Source organism: Ursus arctos, unplaced genomic scaffold (genome assembly GCF_023065955.2).
Source record: "Ursus arctos isolate Adak ecotype North America unplaced genomic scaffold, UrsArc2.0 scaffold_4, whole genome shotgun sequence".
In the NCBI taxonomy this organism is placed as follows: Eukaryota; Metazoa; Chordata; class Mammalia; order Carnivora; family Ursidae; genus Ursus; species Ursus arctos.
The window spans coordinates 50407188-50419637 of NW_026623056.1; the positions used below are offsets into that span (position 1 = coordinate 50407188).

Sequence of the window (12450 nt, forward strand, 5' to 3'; positions counted from 1 at the left end):
CAGTTAATTTGTTCATTTCTATGGATTTGTCATTTCAAGAATGTTATATGAATCATACAGTATGTAAACTTTTGAGGCTGATTTTTTTCACTTAGCATAATTCTCTGGAGATTCATCAAGGCTTTTATGTGTATCAGTACTGTGTTCCTTTTCCCCCCGGGTATTCCATGATATAATTGTATCACAGTTTATTTAACCATTCACCTATTGAATAACATCCAGGCTGCTTAGGTTTTTGTTAATACAAATCTGCTATAAATATTCATGTAGAGATTTTGTGTGAAAACAAGTCTTTATTTTTCTGGGAATGCCCAAGAGTGCAACTGCTAGGTTGTATGGTAGGTTTGGTTTTGGTTTTATAAGAAGCTGCCAAACCAGTTTTCATTGTGGCTGTACCATCCTACGTACCTACCAGCAATATATGAGGGATCCAATTTCTCTGTATCCTTGTCAACATTTGGTAGTGGCACTTTCTTTTAGTCTTTTTAATAGATGTGTAGTGATATCTCATTGTGGCTTTAATTTGCATTTTCCTAGACTAATGATGTTGATTTTTACATGCTTATTTCCCATCTTTACATCTTCAGTAAGTGTGTCTTCACCTCCTTTGCCAATGTTCTAGATGGATTATTATTTTTTCTTTACTGTTGAGTTTTGAAGTTCTTTATATATTGTATATTCTAGTCCTTTATCAGATATGTGATTTCCAAATATTTTCTCCCATTCTGCAGCTTGTCTTTTCTTTATCTTCACAAGGTCTTGCACAGAACAAAAGTTAACTTTGATGATGTCAAATTTGTTACTTTTTCCTTTTATAAATTGTGCTTTTGGTGTGAAGTGTAAGAACTGTATTAAATATTCAGAAACTCACATATTAACATTATTTTTGGTGTGTGGTGAGAACACTTAAATTCTACTCCGTTGGTACATTTCAAATATGCAATACAGTATTATTAATGATGCCCACCATGCTATACATTTGGTCCCCAGAACTTTTTTCATCTTTCATATTGAAATTTTATATCCTTTGACTAACATCTTCCTTTCCCCCTCACCCTCCAGGCACTGGAAAACACCATTCTACTCTCTGCTTTTTAAGAGTTCAAATTTTTTAGATTCCACATGTAAGTGAAATAATGCAGTATTTGTGTGTATGGCTTATTTCACTTAATCCATTCATCAATTGATAAACACTTAGGTAGTTTTTGTATCTTGGCTATTATGAATAGTGCAGCAGTAGACATGGGAGTGCAGATATCTCTTTGAGATACTGATTTCATTTCTTTTGGATATATACCCAGAGTGGGATTATTGAATGATAAAATGGTTCTGGTTTTAATTTTTTGAAGAATCTCTATACTCTTTTCCATAATAGCTGCACAAATTTTGATCTCTACCATCACTGTACCAGATTTCCCTTTCTCCACATCTTTGCAAACACTTGTTATTTTTTGTTATTTTAATAATTACCACCTTAACAGGTATGAAGTGATATGTCATTGGGCTTTTGATCGGCATTTCCCTGATAATTAGTGATTTTGAGCACCTTTTTGTATACTTGGTGGCTATTTGTGTTTTCTTTTGAGAAATGTCTATTTAGGTCCTTTGCTCATATTTTAATCAGGCTATCTCTTATTTTTGATTGAGTTGTAGGAGTTTTAAAATATATTTTAGATATTAATCTCTCATTAGATATATGGTTTGCAAATATTCTTTCCCACTCTATACATTGCCTTTCCACTCCATTGATTTTTTTCCTTTGCTGTGCAGAAGCTTTTTAGTTAGATGCAATCCCAGTTGTCTGTTTTGTTTTTGTTGCTTGTACGTTTGGGGGAGTATCTAAATCATTGCATAGACCAATGTCATAAAGGTTTTCCCTTATGTTTTCTTCTAATAGCTCTACAGCCTCAGATCTTGTTTTTTGTATATGGCATAAGAGTCCAATTTCAATCTTCTGCATGTAGATATCCAGTTTTCCCAACATTTATTGAAGGGATTATCCTTTTCCTCTTGGTGTTCTTGGCACTGTTGTCAAACAACAGTTGACCCTATATATGTGGATCTATTTCTAGGTTGTTTATTCTGTTCCATTTGTCAATGTGTCTGTTTATATGCCAGTACCGTACTGTTTTGATTACTATAGCTTTGTAATATGTTTTAAAATCAGAAAATGTGATGCCCCAGCATTGATATTTTTCTTCAAGATTGCTTTGGCTATTTGGGGTCGCTTATCGTTACATATGAATTTTAGGGTTCTTTTTCTATTACTGTGAAAAATGTTGTTGGAATTTTGATAGAGATCTGTACATTATTTTGGGTAGTATGGATACTTTAACAATATTAATTCTTCCAACTCATGAACAAAGAAAACTTTCCCATTTCTTTGCATCTTGTTTCTTTCATCAACATTTTATAGTTTTAAGTGTACAGATCTTTCACCTCATTGGTTAAATTTATTCCTATGTTATTCTTTTTAGTACTATTGTAAATATGATTGTTTTCTTAAATTGTTTTTTGGATAGTTCATTGCTAGTGTATATAAATGCAACTGATTTTTGTACATTTATTTGATCTCCTGCAACTTTACTGAATTTATTATTTCTAAGAGCTTTTTGGCCAAATCCAGGGTTTTCTATATATAATGTCATGTCATCTGCAAATTGAGGCATTTTTACTTTTTTCTTTCCAATTTGGATGCCTTTAATTCTTTTTTCTTGTCTAATTTCTCAGGCTAGGACTTCCAGTACTATGTTGAAAAGAGGTGGTGAGAATGAGCACGATTGTCTTGTTCCTGATCTTAGAGGAAGAAGAAAAGCTTTCAACTTTTCATCATTAAGTCAGGTGTTAGCTGTAAGATTGTCATATATGACCTTTATTATGTTGAGGTACATTCCTTCCATACCTAATTTGTTGAGAGCTTTTATCATGAAAGAATTCTAAATTTCATCAAATTATTTTCTGCATTTATTGAGATAATAATTATCCTTTATTCTATTAATGTCATATAACACATTGATTGATTTGCATAAGGTGAAATATCCTTGCATTCCAGGAATAAATCCTACTAGGTCATGGTATAGGATTCTTTCAATATGTTGTTGAATTTATTTTGCTAGTATTTTGAGATTTTTGCATTTATGTTCATCAAGCATATTAGTTCTGTTACATTAGTTGTAATGTCTTTTCTTTCATTTTTAATTTTATTTACTTGAGTCATCTCTTTTATTTTCTTGTTCATTCTACCTAAAGGTTTGCAAATTTTATTTGTATTTTCAAAAGCCATCTTAGTTTCATTGATCTTTTCTATAATTTTTCTAGTCTGTATTTCATTTTTTTTTTCTGCTCTAATCTTTATTATTTCCTTCCTTCTGCTAATGGCAGTTAGTTATTCCTTTCTTAGTTCCTTAAAGTGGAAAGTTAGGTATTTTATTTGAGATCTTTCTTTTTTCTTAAAGTAGGCATTTATTAATATAAACTTAGAACTGCTTTTGCTGCATCCCATAAGTTTTGGCATGTTGGGTTTCTCTATTCATTTGTCTCAGGTAGTTTTTTGTTTCCATTTTGATTTCCTTTTTGACCTTTTGGTTGTTCAGGAGTATGTTAATTTCCACACATTTGTGAACTTTTCATTTTTCTCCTGTTATTGATTTCTAGTTTCCTGCATTGTGACCAGAAAAGTTACTTGGTATGATTTTAATCTTCTTAAATTTGTTAAGACATTATTATTATTATTTATTCATTTATTTATTTTGCCTAACATATGGTGTATCCTAGAGAATGTTCCATGTGCACTTGAAAATAATGTGTTTTCTGCTGCTGTTCAATGTGCTTTCTGTATATGTCTGTTAGGTTAATTTGGTCTATAATGTTATCCAAGCCCTTTGTTTCCTCACTGATTTTCTATCTGAATGTTCTACTATTCATTTTTAAAGTATTTAAAGGTTATTAAAGTCCCTTTATTTATCACTATTTCTCCCTTCAGTTCTGTTATTCGCTTTTTATATGTAGGTGCTCCAATGTTGTGTGCATATGTATTTATAATTGTTATATCCTCTTAATGAAATTGATCCATTTATTATTATATAATGACCTACTTTGTCTCTTATGACAAATTTTGACTTAAAATATATTTTGTCTGATGTAAGTATAGCTACTCCCACTCTCTTTTAATGACAATTTCCATGTAATATCTTTTCCACCCCATTGTTCTTAGTTTACATGTGTCCTTATAGTTAAAATAAGGTTCTTATAGGTAGCATATAGAAGAGTCTGCTTCTTCTTTTAATCTGTTCATCTACTCCATGTCTTTGATTGGAGATTTTAATCCATTTACATTTAAATTAATTACCGGTAGGTAAATCTTACTACTGCCAATTTGTTCATTATTTCCTGACCATCTTGTAGCTCCTGTTTTCCTTCTTCCTCTTCTGCAGTGTTCTTTGTGATTATGATTTTTTTTAGTGATATTCTTTCCTCTTCATTTTTTGTGTATCTACTACTTTTTTCTTTGTTCTTCCTATGAGGCTTACAAAAAACATAGTTATAAGAGCATATTTTAATCTGGTAACTTCATTCACATATGAAAACTCTACACTTTTACTTCTTCCCTCCCACATTTCATGTTATTCATGTCATAATTTATGTCTTTTTATATCCATTAATAAATATTGTAAATAAAGTTATTTTTAATTCATTTGTCATTTAAGTTTTATACTAGAGTTAAAAGTTATTTATGCACCACCATTTCAAATTAAGACTATTCTGAATTTATATACTTACCTTTATAGTGAGATATATATATTTATGTTGCGAAGTAGCAACCTTTAATTTCATTTTGAAGAACTACTTTTAGAATTTCTTATAAGGCACGTATAGTGGTGATGAATTCCCTCAAGAGGGAGACCCTTTGTTGAGTTCCGTACCTTGGTTGCTGTAAGCCCATGTCCCTTTTTCCTGCTCTTAGCTGCCCCTAGATTATTCAGCCATGCTGAGCCAATCCCTTCAGTGTCCAGAGTAGGGTGAGAAATAAGTGGGTCTCTTGGGTAACATCCAGCATGGTTGGGAAATCCAGATCTTGTCCACCAAGATCTCTCTTGGCATTGAGCTGTGCCATCTTAGGGGAGGTGTTACATGGGTAAAGTAAAACTAATCTTCTCACCTTCTTCAATGCATCTTGGACTTTTTGATCTGGTAGAGAGCTGGGACTTTTCTACTGGACTCCCAGGATTCCACAAAGGTATTCTCATCTGTAGTTGGTTATCAGAATCAATGTTTCTATGGGTATGGGGGTGGGGAGATGAGGGCAAAAAGTCCTATTCTGCCATCATGTGATATCACTCTCCAACTCTGGAAATTTTTTACCATTATTTCTTCAATACTTATTCAGTCTTACTCTCTTTTTCCTCTCCTTTGAGTATCCTGATGATATAAATGTTGGATCCTTTGTTTTTGTCCCACAGGTTTATGAAAGTATGAACATTTTCTTTTTAGTTTAGATTTTCTGTGTTGTCCAGAATTGGTGATTCTATTGGTGAGTCCTAAAATTACCTGATTTTATCCTCTGGACATTTTCATATTATGTTCTGAGATTCTGGATCTTATTATATTTTCTGTTTTGGCTAGCTTTTTGGATACCCACTTTGGTGGAGGAAAGGAGGATTGCATTTCTTTATTATTGCCAAATGGAAGTAGAAGTACAGGTACCCCACTTGGTTTCTATTGACATTTGGAGGAAGGTTACTGGTTATTACTGCTGGGGCAAGTGAGAGTTCTGGCTCTCCATGTGGTCTCCACTGACACAGATGTGAGGTGGACTAACTACCTATGGGTGATGGCAAAAGTCCCAGTTCTTTATTAGGCCTTATTTGATAGTATCCTAACAAGTAGGGGGAAAGGATCTCATTACTGTTAAGTGTGGAAGTCTAGGCTCCCCACTCAGCCTTTGATGTCATAACTGTGGGAAAAGCCATAGTTTTTGTGTGTTGTTTGTATAGAATAAAATGGTTATTGTCTAAAAGTTTTCTGTCTTGCCACTTTGCCCCTTCCCTAGTCCTTTGGCCTGACAGAACTTTTATCAAAAAGGTTTTACTTTATTTTATTTTACTTTACTTTATTTTATTTTGCTTTAGGTCTGTGTTCATCAGCATTTCTAGGTTTTTGGCTTCCTCAGCTCCAAGTCTAGGATATATGTGATGAAAAGAAAACTCAGGAAATTCACTTCTGTGTTGTTCGTTCTGTTCTGTAGTCCCACATCATCTTTTGCCCTCCACCTTTCAGAGTCATCTTACATTGTTTTGCATCTAATGTCCATGGATTTTAGTTTAACTTAGTGGGAGGAATAGGAAAAAAATATACCTACTCCATCCTCCTAGAATTGGAAGTTCCGCTCTTTCATTTCAAAATGAGGTATGAAGTGACAGTCAGTGGGAGTTGTTTCTTGAAATAGTAGCAAGTGTGTGATACCTCTATCATTAGCATATTAACTTCTGAAATATAAAAACAATTGGGTCTCTCCAAAGTGGACCAACCCTCTTCTCAATCCATTCTCTCTAGGAAGTTGCTTTATTACAAAAAGCAAATTCCATGGTGGGGATGGGGATAGGTTGTGGATGGGGTGGGGAGGAAATATATCTTTTGTCTCTTTGTGGTTTATTCAATGCCTACTATTGCTATAGGTGATGTATGCTTAAAATTAAGGCTCTGAAGTCACACTGCATGGATTCAAAGTCTGGTTTAATCACGTGCTAGATTATATGAACTTGGGTGAGTCTCCTAACTTCTCTAAGTTTTCTCAACTGTAAATAGAGATAATAATATTCTCTCTCTCACCAGACTGTATGGGATTAAATGAGATTTTTAAAAAGCACTAAGCAGAAGGTTTGACATGCCATAAGTGTGCAACAAATGATAGCTTGTTATTAATATAATATATGAATATGCTATGTATAATTAATATAGAGACATTAATAAATACTTCAAACAGATCTTGTCTCTTTTCCATTATGCCTTGGTTTTAAGCATTGTTTTGTAATGTATTTAAACCTTGTTTGGTATTTCTTCTAAGAGAGAACTCACATAATCTTGGGTGGTGAAGACTCTTGCACTGTGTCACCATTTTCTAATATGTTATTTTGGCCAACCTATTCCAGTTAGATCATGGGTCGTGAAAACAAATCCAGTTGGTTTCCTAAAACACAGACTTTGTCAGAGAGGAAATCATTTTTATGTATAAACGAACAATTTCTGATAATTCAGGTAATTCCAGATAGACAAGGCAAGTTTTTATGCTTAGAATTTTCCAGAGGAGCTGTCTGTACTACTCAGATTTATCCAACTTTCTCACTTTGGCAGTATAGACCTGATTCGAAACATACCATGCAATAAGCTGTACATTTGGCTCAAAGTTTATTCTATTTGGTCCAAAATGGCATCAAAATCATTAACTAAATACACATTGACTTGGAAGAAGAAAAAGACCTCAAATGAAAATTTATTTTTATTGCCAAAAGCTGAGTTCTCTTTCAGTGGCTGCTGCAACCTAACACCCAAGACAGGTAAGAGGCAGAAATCTTTTATGTTCTAGGTGTTAGTGATGATATGAATTATAGTGGGGGAAAAAAACAGTACTTTTTAAGGTTCTGGCTGGTTTAAAAACTAAATGAACTTCCAATGTCAAATTTTAAAAAATGTTCATTTGCAAGTCTATTTTCTCTTGCTTCTTTGGTTTTTGATTTAAATCTTGTTGAAATGACAGGTTTTCAGAATACTCTCACTACCATTATGCTTTCTACTTACATGCTTCCAATACACTGGTGTCTCATTTTATCCTTTATAATATAGTTTCCAGAAGACTATGTGACTTTTCTTCACAAACACACTGAAAATAAGACAAGAAGACTCATTGCCAGTCAGTGCTGCACCACCATATTTTCTATTGTGCTACATTGTTCAAACCAATTTTGGTCAAGTAATAAGGCATAAGAAAAAAAAATTAATATACCATAAATTGTCCTGGTAAGACAAAACAAAAAGTGACTATGGACTAGGTTAAGCATATATATATATATATCTAGCAAAAAACTGATATCATGTTTCTAAGTATAGGAAAATATTAACTTATACTTTGTATTATTCCTGCTAAGGACCTCAATATAATTGAAGGGTCTGTGTGTCATAAATATTAAGGCCTAGTTGCTACTTCTTTATAGAATAGTTTTTGATCTATTAAATAAAATATTAAAATATTATATATATAAAAAAGAAAATTTGAAATTGTAAAAATGTTTTAAAAATACAAATGTATAAATAAAATAAAGGTAGAGTGTAATCATATAATCAAATGATAACCAAAGTTAGTGTTTTGTGGTATATCCTTCCAATCATTTTTCTGTGTGTGTGTATATATATATATATATATATATATATTTTTTTTTTTTTTTTTTTTTTGAGAGAGAGAGAGAGAGAGTGGGGGAAGGGACAGAGGGAGAGAGAGAGAGAGAATCTGAAGCAGGCTCCATGTGCAGCAGGGAGCCCAATGTGGGGCTTGATCTCACAATGATTGCCACCTGAACCAAAATCAAGAGTTGGACGCTTAACTGACTTAGCCACCCAGGAGCCCTAAAAATAATTATTTTTAATAAAAATGAAATAATACTGTTAATTATTCCATAGCTTAATTTTTACTTATTTTTTAAAATTTAGTTTTGATTCCACTACAGTTACCACACAGTGTTGTATTAGTTTCAGGTGTACAATATAGTGATTCAGTAGTTCCATATGTTATTCAGTGCACATCAAGATAAGTGCACCCTTAATCCCCTTTAATTCCCTATTTCATCCATCCCCCCACTCACCTCCCCTCTGGTAACCATCTGTTTTTTATAGTTAAGAGTGTGTTTTTTTGCTTCGTCTCTCTCTCTCTTTCTTTTTTTTCCTTTTCTTGTTTGTTTTGTTTCTTAAATTCTGCATATGAGTGGAATCATATGGTATTTGTCTTTCTCTGACTATTTCATTTAGCATTATACATTCTAGATCCATGTTGTTGCAAATGGCAAGATTTCATTCTTTTTATGCTGAAAGAATATTTCATTGTATATATATCACATTTTTATCTATTCATCTATTGATGAACACTTGGGCTTCTTCCATAGTTGGCTATTATAAATAATGCTGCAATATACAGAGGGTTGCATGTGTCCCCTTGAATTAGTTTGTGGATTTTGGGGGGTAAACACCCAGTGGTATGTTTCCTGGATCACAGGATAGTTCTCTTCTTTATTTTTTATTTTTTTAAGTAGGCTCCACACTCAGAGTGGAGCCCAACACAGGGCTTGAACTCATGACCCCTGCGATCAAGACCTGAGCTGAGATCACAAGTTGAATGCTTAACCAACCAAGCCACTCAGGTGCCCCTATTTTTAATTTTTTGAGAAACCTCCGTAATGTTTTCCACAATGGCTGCACTTGTTTGCATTTCTATCAACAGTGCAAAAGGGTTCCTTTTTCTCCTCATCCTTACCAACATCTGTTGTTTCCTTTGTTAAATTTAAATTCATTAACATATAGTACATTATTAGTTTCAGATGTAGTGTTCAATAATTCATCAGTTGCGTATAACACCCAGTGCTCATCACATCATGTGCCCTCCTTAATGCCCATCACCCAATTACCCCACCCCCTTCGCACCTGCCCTCCAGCAACCCTCAATTTGTTTCCTATAGTTGAGAGTCTCTCATGGTTTTGCTCCCTCTCTGATGACTTCCCATTCAGTTTTCTCTCCCTTCCTCTACGATCCTCTGTGGTGTTCCTTATATTCCACATATGAGTGAAACCATATGATTGTCTCTGATTGACTTATTTTGCTCAGCATAATACCCTCCAGTTGATGTAAATGGTTAGTATTCATCCTTTCTGATGGCTGAGTAATATTCCATTGTATACATAAACCACATCTTCTTTATCCATTCATCTGTTGATGGACATCTCAACTCTTTCCATAATTTGGCTATTGTGGACATTGCTGCTATAAACATTGGAGTGCAGGTGCCCCTTTGGATCAACATGTTTGTATCTTTAGGGTAAAAGCCTAGTAGTGCAATTGCTCGTTGGTAGGGTAACTCTATTTTTAACTTCTTGTGGAACCTCCATATTGTTTTCCAGAGTGGCTGTACCAGCTTGCATTCCCACCAACAGTGTAACAGAACACAGGCAGCAACCTCTTTGACTTCAGCCACAGCAACTTCTTAGTAGACACAACTCCAAAGGCAAGGGAAACACAAACAAAAATGAACTATTGAGACTTCATAAAGATAAGCTTCTGCACAGCAAAGGAAACAGTCAACAAAACTAAAAGGCAACCTAAGGAATGGGAGAAGATATTTGCAAATGACACATCAGACAAAGGGCTATTATCGAAGATCTATAAAGAACTTATCAAACTCAACACCCAAAAAACAAGTAATCCAGTCAAGAAATGGGCAGAAGACATAAACAGACATTTCTCCAAAGAAGACATACAAATGGCCAACAGACACATGAAAAATGCTCCACATCACTTGGCATCAGAGAAATACAAGTCAAAGTCAAAACAAGATACCACCTCACACCAGTCAGAATGGCTAAAATTAACAAGTCAGGAAATGACAGATGTTGGTGAGAATGCAGAGAAAGGGGAACCAACATCTTTTGTTTCTTGTACTATTGATTTTAGCCATTCTGATAAGGGCGAGGTGATTATTTTATTGTAGTTTTGATTTGTATTTCTCTGATGATCAGTAATATTGAGCATCTTTTCATGTACTTATTGGCTATCTGTATGTCTTCTTTGGAGAAATGTCTGCTGTCTTCAGCCCATTTTTAAATTGGATTTTTGGGTGTGTGTGTGTGTGTGTGTTGAGTGGTATAAGTTATTTATATATTTTGGATACTAATCCTTTCTTGAATATGCCATTCGCAAATATCTTCTCTCATTCCACAGGTTGTTTTTTGTTGTTGTTTTGTTTTGTTGGTTGTTTCCTTTGCTGTGCAGAAGCTTTTTATTTTGATGTAGTCCCAATAGTTTATTTTTGCTTTTATTTCCCTTGCCTCAGGAGACATCTCTAAAAAAATGTTTATGGCCAATGTCAGAGAAATTACTACCTGTGCTCTCTTCTAGGATTTTTATATATATATAATGTCATATAATCTTCAGATAGTGGAAGTTTTACTTCTTTCTTACCAATTTGGATCCTTTTATTTCTTTTTGTTTCCTGATTTCTGTGGCTAGGACTCCCAGTACTATGTTGAATGAAAGTGGGGAGAATGGGCATCCTTGTCTTATTCCTGATCTTAGAGGAAAAGCTCTTAGTTTTTCATCATTGAGTATGATATTAGGTGTGTTTTTTTTTCATGTATGACTTTATTATATTAAGGTATGAATGGATGTTGTACTTTGTCAAATGCTTTTTCCACATCCATTGAAATGATCGTATGATTTTTATCCTTTTTCTTATTGACATGATGTGTCATCTTGATTGATTTGCAAATATTGACCCACACTTGCCTCCTGGGAATAATACCTGCTTGATTGTGATGAATGATTTTTTTAATGTATTCTGGGATTCTGTTTGCTAGTATTTTGTTGGAAATTGTTGCATGTGTGTTCATCAGAGGTATCGGTCTGTAATTTTCTTTTTTGGGGTTTTTTTTATCTGATTTTGTTATTGTGACAATGCTGGCCTCATAGACTAAATGTGAAAGTTTTCCTTCCTCTGCTACTTTTGGGGATAGTTTGAGAAGAATAGATATTAACTCTTGTAAATATTTGGTAGAATTTGCTTGTGAAGCTCTCTGGTCCTAGACTTGTTTGTTGGGAGTTTCTTGATTACTCATTCAATTTCATTGCTGGTAATCAGTCTGTTCAAATTGTCTATTTCTTCCTGTTTCATTTTATTAGGTTATCTGTTTCTAGGAATTCTCAGTTTCTTCTAGGTTGTCCAATTTGTTGGCATATGATTTTTCATAACATTCTATTACGATCATTTGTATTTTTTTGGTGTCAGTTGTTATTTCTCCTCTTCCATTGGTGGTTTTGTTTATTTGAGTCCCCCCCACCCCCACGCCCTGATGAGTCTGGTAGAAGTTTATCAATTTTGTTGATTTTTTCAAATAACCATTTCCTGGTTTCATTGATCTGTTCTATTGTGGGTTTTTTTTTGTTTAAAAAAAACTAAAATAAACTAAAAAGTTTCTATATCACTTATTTCTGCTCTCATCTTTATTATTTCCTTCTTTCTGCTGGTTTGGGGTTTTGTCCTTCTTTTTCTAGCTCCTTAGGTATAAGGTTAGGTTGTTTATTTGAGATTTTTCTTGCTTTTTGAGATTGGCCTATATTGCTATAAATTCCCTCTTAAAACAGTTTTGGCTGTATCACAAAGATTCAGGACCATTGTAGTTTCATTTTCATTTCTCTCC

At 33.8% G+C, this 12450-nt stretch overlaps 1 protein-coding gene across 2 annotated transcripts in view; it reads left to right on the forward strand.

Moving 5' to 3' along the window:
* DCBLD2 (discoidin, CUB and LCCL domain containing 2) overlaps positions 1–12450 on the forward strand; it is a 688558-nt gene that overhangs the window by 207990 nt on the left and 468118 nt on the right. The gene's annotated exons all lie outside the window — the stretch shown is intronic.